Source organism: Lygodium microphyllum, chromosome 24, assembly GCF_053477565.2.
Source record: "Lygodium microphyllum isolate KBCC chromosome 24, Lygodium_microphyllum_v1.1.10, whole genome shotgun sequence".
Taxonomy (NCBI): Eukaryota; Viridiplantae; Streptophyta; class Polypodiopsida; order Schizaeales; family Lygodiaceae; genus Lygodium; species Lygodium microphyllum.
This window is the reverse complement of record NC_141158.1, coordinates 46,344,001-46,351,476: the sequence shown is the minus strand read 5'-3', so window position 1 is coordinate 46,351,476 and position 7,476 is coordinate 46,344,001.

Here is a 7,476-nt window from a genome sequence, read left to right as displayed (position 1 = left end):
ACTTCTTCTTGAAATCTTCCCAAGTAGCAGGACAATCTATGCTCTTGCGGACTACAGTCCACCAAAGTGATGCTCTGTCTATCAAATGATTAGTAACACACTTGATTTTATCTTTTTCTGGATAAGTTTCCTCATGGAAATAGTCATCAAACTGGCTAATGAATGATAAAACAGTCTTTCCTTCCCATATGCCATTGAAAGTGCGAAACTTGAAACTTCGTTTACTTATCTTGGATTCCTTGCGAATGGTTTGTGCTTCAAGAGTGGCGTCGATGGTACGACAAATCAAATCTTTAGCTTGAGGTTCTTCTTTATCGGTGGACGCTCTTTGTAGTTTTGTCAATTGCGCTTGCAATGCTTGCCAAGCCCTTCGCTCTTCTTCCAATTGTAGTATGATTAGATCAAGCTTTTGTTCCATGGTAGGCTTAGGTAGGTCGTCTTCAGCCATAGGATCATCCATATGTGGGGTAGTCATCCTGTAAAACTCAATAAACCTTTCTCACTCAAAATCAGGTTAGTGGGATGAGCGTAGCTCAAATTTGGGGTTACAAGGCTATGTATTTTTGGGTATTTCTTTGTCTATTTTCAGAAAATCTGCAATATTTCTGTATCCATTTGCTGAAAGTACTGCAACAAACTTGTAGATAGGTAGAACAGCTTGCCACGAACAACTTTCCAGTTCAGAGTTTTTGCATAGGAACAAGTCTTCTAGGAGTTTTGAGCACTAGTCAGTTCTGACTTGCAGAGTTGCAGACTTAGCAGACTTGCAGAGTTGTTGACTTGCAGAACTTAGGCCGACTTGCAGAACTTGCAGAACTTGATTTCAATTGACTTGCTGAACTTGACTTCAGAAGTGCAGGACCAGGAGTTACTGAACTTGTCTGCCCTGTGTGATTTGCAGTGACTTAAGCTTAAGTGATTAAGCTTAAGCTTTAATAAGCTTAATGGAGGACTAGCAGGCGGCGTCAAATTTTCGTGGGGGGGGGGGGCGTTTTTGCTCGCGCGGAAAATTCAGAAGGTCTTCTGAGGCCACGATGAGGATTTTGAAGCAATTAAGCTTCTTTAATACCCTTAAGCTTTATAATTAAGCTTTTGATAAAGAGGATTAAGATTTTTTCTCACTGTTTCTTCACGACTTGTTGATGGAGATGAATGCGTGGTCCTCCGCCTGCAGAGCCTGGTCCTTCGCGATCTGACAATAGAAATAGGGGTTCTTGATCGCCAGAAGTCTGCCTGTATCGACGGTTCGCGACGAGATTGATTGTAGAGACCGTTTGTTCCTGGAGCTCCGCCTTCGCCCGAGATTGGTAGCGATTAGAAGCTCTTGATCTCTGCTCCGCTCTGATACCACTGGTGTGCAAATAGGTCGCACATAGCTCACGTAGTGAATCCCTGAAGGTCCCCAAGAACAATGAACTCTACCTTTTTGCACAAAAAACAATGTAAAAGCATGCACGACAAGAGGCAAGAGACAAATTGGGGGTTCAATCTCCCCCATGCCTTGTGTGAGCGCTTCACAAAGCATGTATTTTATGTATATTTCAATCTTCATGCTCAATAATAGCCCAATTTACAAAAATATGACAAGCTTTTAGCTTTTGAGTTTGCTTTCTACAAAAATAGGAAAATAAAGCTAATGGACGGTGCCCATAGAGTCTGGCACGCCCAATCTCAATGTCCAAATAGAAATAACATATCCGTGCGCACATGCGCATACAAATTAATAATCAATAATCAATGTCTCAATAGACATAACAAAATATAGGCGTGGCGCCTATCAAAATATAGTCCAAAGGTCGAATACTCGCTAAACTCCAATGCTTTCCTCCGCCACTGCTGCTATCTCTACACATCAACTGAAGCATTCACAATCGTTAGTAAAATAATACAATTAAACCGACAAAAGTGAATACCTAGTAGTCTTCAGCTACATAAATAAATCAACTGGTTAGAAATAAATCCTAACCTTAATTTATTACGAGTGCGCACTCTAAACTCATAAACGTTTATTAATTTAATATGCATTTTGCGGAATCACCCGCTATGGAATCACCCATGTACACACTAAATTAATGAAACGCCCGAAAAGGACAGGCGTCCCCATCAACTTCTTGCACAAAGAATCCTCTTTGTGTATGAGCCCTGGTCATCTAAGTTTACGGAATCCACCGTAAAACCTCACGGAATCCACCGTGGCACGGAATCCACCGTGGAATATGCCTCCTGGCATCAGAAGCACCAAGTTGAGCTCGAGCAAGAGGAAGCCAAGCTCTGATACCAGTTGAAAGGTGAGAAGGATCGAAGCTTGCACACGAGCTATGGCGGGAGAGCAAGAGCAAGAAAGAGAGAGACAAGAAATGGGAACTCCAATAGTCACAATGTGTGACCGGGCCTTCCTTTATTTACTAGTCACTAAAATGAATGTAAAGAATAAAGTGACGTGACGAGCGCCCGCCACCTACTGTGTGCAGTGGCGGGTATTGTCAGTGTAGTAATACACGGGGCGGCACGGCGGAGGTGCCTTTACCCCAACAACCCCAAGGCATACATATTATCTAACCATTTCCACAGGCTAACCGTCATACATAAAGTGATGCTCTGAATGTGTCACCCAAACTGTCGAGGTGTTAAAGACCATAATTTTAGTCTTCCCCATATTAACCTTGAGACCTTTATCTTCACAAAACATATGCAGTGCATCTAGATTTTGTTGTTGTCCCTCCAGTGAGTTTGAGATGAGCACCATATCGTTTGCATATAACAAAATGGGTATTAGTACCCCATTCAAGCTAGCTCCCATACCACCCCATCTTTGTATGTAATCAGAAATCTCATCATTGTATAGTCCAAATAGCAAAGGAGAGAGGGGACATCATTGCTTTACACCAACCATGCTAGACACTAAGTCTGCTTTACCTCCAGGCCATCGTACTCTCCCTATTATAGTTTCATACAATGCATAAATACACCCTTGCATATCCTCTGGGACTCTAATGGCTTGCAACCTTTGCATAAGTCTTGCACGTGGTACAATATCAAAAGCCAAGCAAAAACCCACAAAGCAACAAAAGATTTTTTGTCTCTGTGATCGTCCCTCCTCAATCAATTCCTTTAGCATGAATATATGGTCTAGTGTGTTGTATCCATGGCGGAAGACACCTTGTCTTGTAGACAATATTTTCTTTATTTCAGCCCACCAACTCAAATCATGTTCCACAATAGAGACATATATATTTGCTAGCATATGGCCAATCATAATAGTACGGTATCTATTCTTGTGTTTGAATATCATACAATGCCCTAGCATGTTCATGCCATACCATAGTTGATGTCAACTAAACTGGGGATTGTCTCCCATGAAATTTCCTCCATGCCTTCCTGCTGTCTCTGCTAAAAAAGAGTTGATACATCTCTCACTCTAGTTTGGCTAAATAATATCCCTTCTTTTTGCACATAAGACAAGGAAACATATTTCGTTCCTGTTTGTGTGTGCATGTCTCTAGTGTAATATCCCTCTATAGGCGAGTCCTAGTCTATATGCACTCATCATCATACCAAGAATTTTGATGGGTAGTATATTTTTGTATTTCTATAGAGCCCATCTTACATGGGAATGCCTCTGAAGCTACAACATGTAAAACCTTCGCTAGAGATGTAGTGACATCTTCTAATGGTTCATGTTGGTCTAGCTAGCTTAAGCCATCTCATACTGCATCACTATAGATATGTGATGTTTGCTCTAGAAATTCATAATATGGGAATGTGTGGAATTGTGTGCATGTTTCTTGTCTCTGACCACATGTTAGAGTAAATTTTAGGATTGCATGGTCAGCTTCTATACCAATCTGCTTATCAAATATCTCAAAATGCTTAATTTTTTGGATTAACACTAGCGAGCCCATTACATAGTCCACAACATTGGTTGCTTTTTCTATGTTCAAACAAGTGAAAGAATCCACCCTTCACCACCCCTGACCATCTTAATAGGCCATTGAATAAAGCCAATTTGTGAGCACTTCCTAAAGCTAGCACATGGGATCCATATGATGTCACCTCCTTATCTTGAGATGTCCTGACAAGCCCTAGTTCATCCAATGCTAATTCCTTAAAGATTTCATGTTCTATATCATAAAAGGTGGATTGCTCACTTCCTATTTGAGAATTAAAGTCTCCCACTAGTAGTATGTCCCCACTACTTGCATACCTCATAATATCCTCATGTAGTACTTCAAATGGTGATCCCTCCCTAAGAGAAAATGTTGAAGAGATAGGTAGGAAGTAACATATAGATCCCTCGGGTGCCCTATCCTCAGCCTTACCCACATATATCTAGCATGCACTTCTCGTGGCACCACATGAATCATGTCTTGGAAGCTCTCACTATAAAGAATAGCCACCCCACTTAACCCCCTGATTCCTCCTGGTCTACGAGGTTGAGGTCCATAGGCACTCTCCATTTGTATCCCAAAACATTTGGTAATCTAGAATTTATACATTGATGTGTCTCTATATACATAGTCTCTATATACATAGCCATGTCTATCCCATGAAAGTATCCTCAAAATCACCTGCATCAAGTCTCATTGAACCATTACAATTCCAAAAGGGACATATTTAGTGTCTCACAGGCCTCGTACCGTCAGTGTGACCTTTGTTCTGCTATGACTACTATACCATCTCTATACACAACAACATACTTGCCTTATTTACATGCCTCCAACACTTTTGACATGCTAGCCCTCCTGTAATCCAAATGTGCGGGCGTGAGATCCTCATCAAGATAAATATTTTTGCCCTTAAAAGCCTTTCTCTTTGATAAGAAGGCCCTTTTGCTATCCGTTGTGGTGATGTTATGAGGACACAGCGTGAAAAAGTATGGAATGCATCATCATCCGACTTCTCTATTGATCTAGCGAGTCAATGTGATCTAAGCCATTAGTACTAGTGTGAGTTGCATGGATTATCCGAAAATACTAGATTTTTGGATAATTTTAGTCTTTTTTAAATATTATTTATTATAAAAATCTAAAAAAGCTAGAAAAAGCTTCTAGATTAGGATGGCATGCAAAAAGCTAGTTGCTTTTTCAGCCAATTAGGAGATTTTTCATAAAAAAGACAGATTGATGAAATGTGTGCGTCACGATCGCTGTAAACAGGTTGAAAACTGCAAATTGAACTGAAAGAAGAAGGAGTGATTTGGAAGATCTGTTGTCGTGCTGTTGCACATCCAAGCCGTAAACACCTCCATTTTTGTTGTGCATCTGTGTTATCTTTTCGCGTGTGATTCATTTGTCAAGATTGTGGGAGAAAAGGAAGGAGTCTCACTTGTAGCTTTCTTGCTTGCACAATGGGGGAATACACACAAGGGTGGAGGCTGAAAACAATTTTTTTCTTCTTAGTTGTGGAAGCCAAAAGAACTCAAGTACAAAGAAAATAGAAGAACCCTAGATATGGGTCTCAAACCAAACTCAACTAACTAAGGTGGCATACTAACTGAGCCACGAACTAGAGTAGATAAGGATAGCTATCATGTAGCTATTATTCAGGGGCGGTGTACCAACCGCATCTGCAACTGACAAGTCGGTGACATAAATACACAACGGTCACCCTGGCGTATCACGAGTGGAGCTCGATATGTCAACACTCCCCCTCGATCTCAATCCCAATTCCTGCACACCAAGCAAGTCTCTAAACTTGCGCAGCTTCTGTGCGCCCAATGCCTTCGTGAATATTTCAGCTACCTGATCCTCTGTGCTGACATAAACTAGATCAATAAGACCTAGTAAAACCCTCTCTCGCACATAGTGATAATGCACCTCAATATGCTTTGTTCTAGCATGATAGACTGGGTTATTTGCCAACTGTATACTACTCATGTTGTCACAATAAATGACAACTGGCCCATCTGTAGACTGATGCATATCATAAAGTAGCTTATGCAACCAAGCTACCTCACATGCAGCCATTGCTGCACCCCTGTACTCAGCCTCTGTGCTCGACAAGGCAACTGTAGGCTGTTTCTTGCTGCTCCAAGTGACTGCAGCACTCCCAAAAGAGAACACATATCCACTGGTAGATCGTCTATTAGAAATACTACCAGTCCAATCAGCATCAGTGTATCCATGCAACTGTATCTGAACCCCAGTCTCATAAAATAGTCCATACTGCAATGTGGACTTCACATACCTGAGTATGCATCTAGCCGCATCCAAATGTGGTTTCCTTGGAGCCTGCATAAACTGACTTACCAATCCAACAGCATAGCTCAAATCTGGCCTGGTAATAGTCATATAAATCAAGCTTCCTACTATGCGTCTGTACATAGTAGGATCTTCCAGAAGCTCACCTGCATCTGCGCTCAGCTTCACATTCTGCTCCAAAGGAACTGAAATAGGCTTACAGCCTGTCATCCCATATTTGGACAGCATGTCCAATCCATACTGCCTCTGCAAGAGTTGTATCCCACTTGGTGATCTAATCACCTCAATGCCCAAGAAATAACGCAGCTCTCCCAAATCCTTTATCTCAAACTTCTGCTTCAATAGCATTTTCACATGAAGGATATCTTCATCACTGTCACCTGTCATAATCAAATCATCAACATAAATGACAAGTAGCATAATACCTTTCTCTGTTTTTCTCACATAAAGTGAGAAATCTGCCTTGGAAATCTGAAAGCCAATAGTGACAAGATACTGTCCTATCTTGTCAGACCATGCTCTAGGTGCTTGCTTCAAGCCATACAAAGCTTTCTTCAACCTGCAAACAAACTCAGGATGAACAGCATGCACATAACCTGGTGGCTGCTCCATATAGACCTCTTCTTGCAAATCACCATGCAAGAAGGCATTCTTTACATCCATCTGATGTAAAGACCATCCCTTTGATGCAGCCATAGCAATGACTGCTCTTACGATTGCCATCCTTGCAACCGGACTGAATGTTTCTTCATAGTCAATGCCATATGTTTGTGCATACCCCTTGACTACTAATCTTGCCTTGTATCTGTTCACAGAACCATCAGCATTGTGCTTCACCTTATAAACCCACTTACAGCCAATTGCATTCTTACCTTTAGGCAAAGGTACCAATTCCCATGTAGCGTTTGCTTCCAAGGCATCCATTTCTTCATCCATGGCTTTCTCCCATTTTTCTTTTCCCATGGCTTGCTCAAAAGAAGTGGGTTCTGGTTCCTGTATCACCTTGACCATATATGCATAGTGAATGGCTGTAAATCCATCATATTTCAGCCTATCCACAAGATACCTAACTCTGGTAGACCTGCGCAAAGTGGGTTCACTCCCAGGTGCTCTCAAAACATCCCTGGTCTTCCTTACTCCAGGTGTAACAATAGAAGGAATACCCAACTCATCATCAATGCTCTGTTCTGAGCCACTGGATTCACCATCCGTATAAGAGTGACTTGCATTCACATCAAATATGGGCTGATCAACCTTCTCTTTTCCTTTTCGTGAT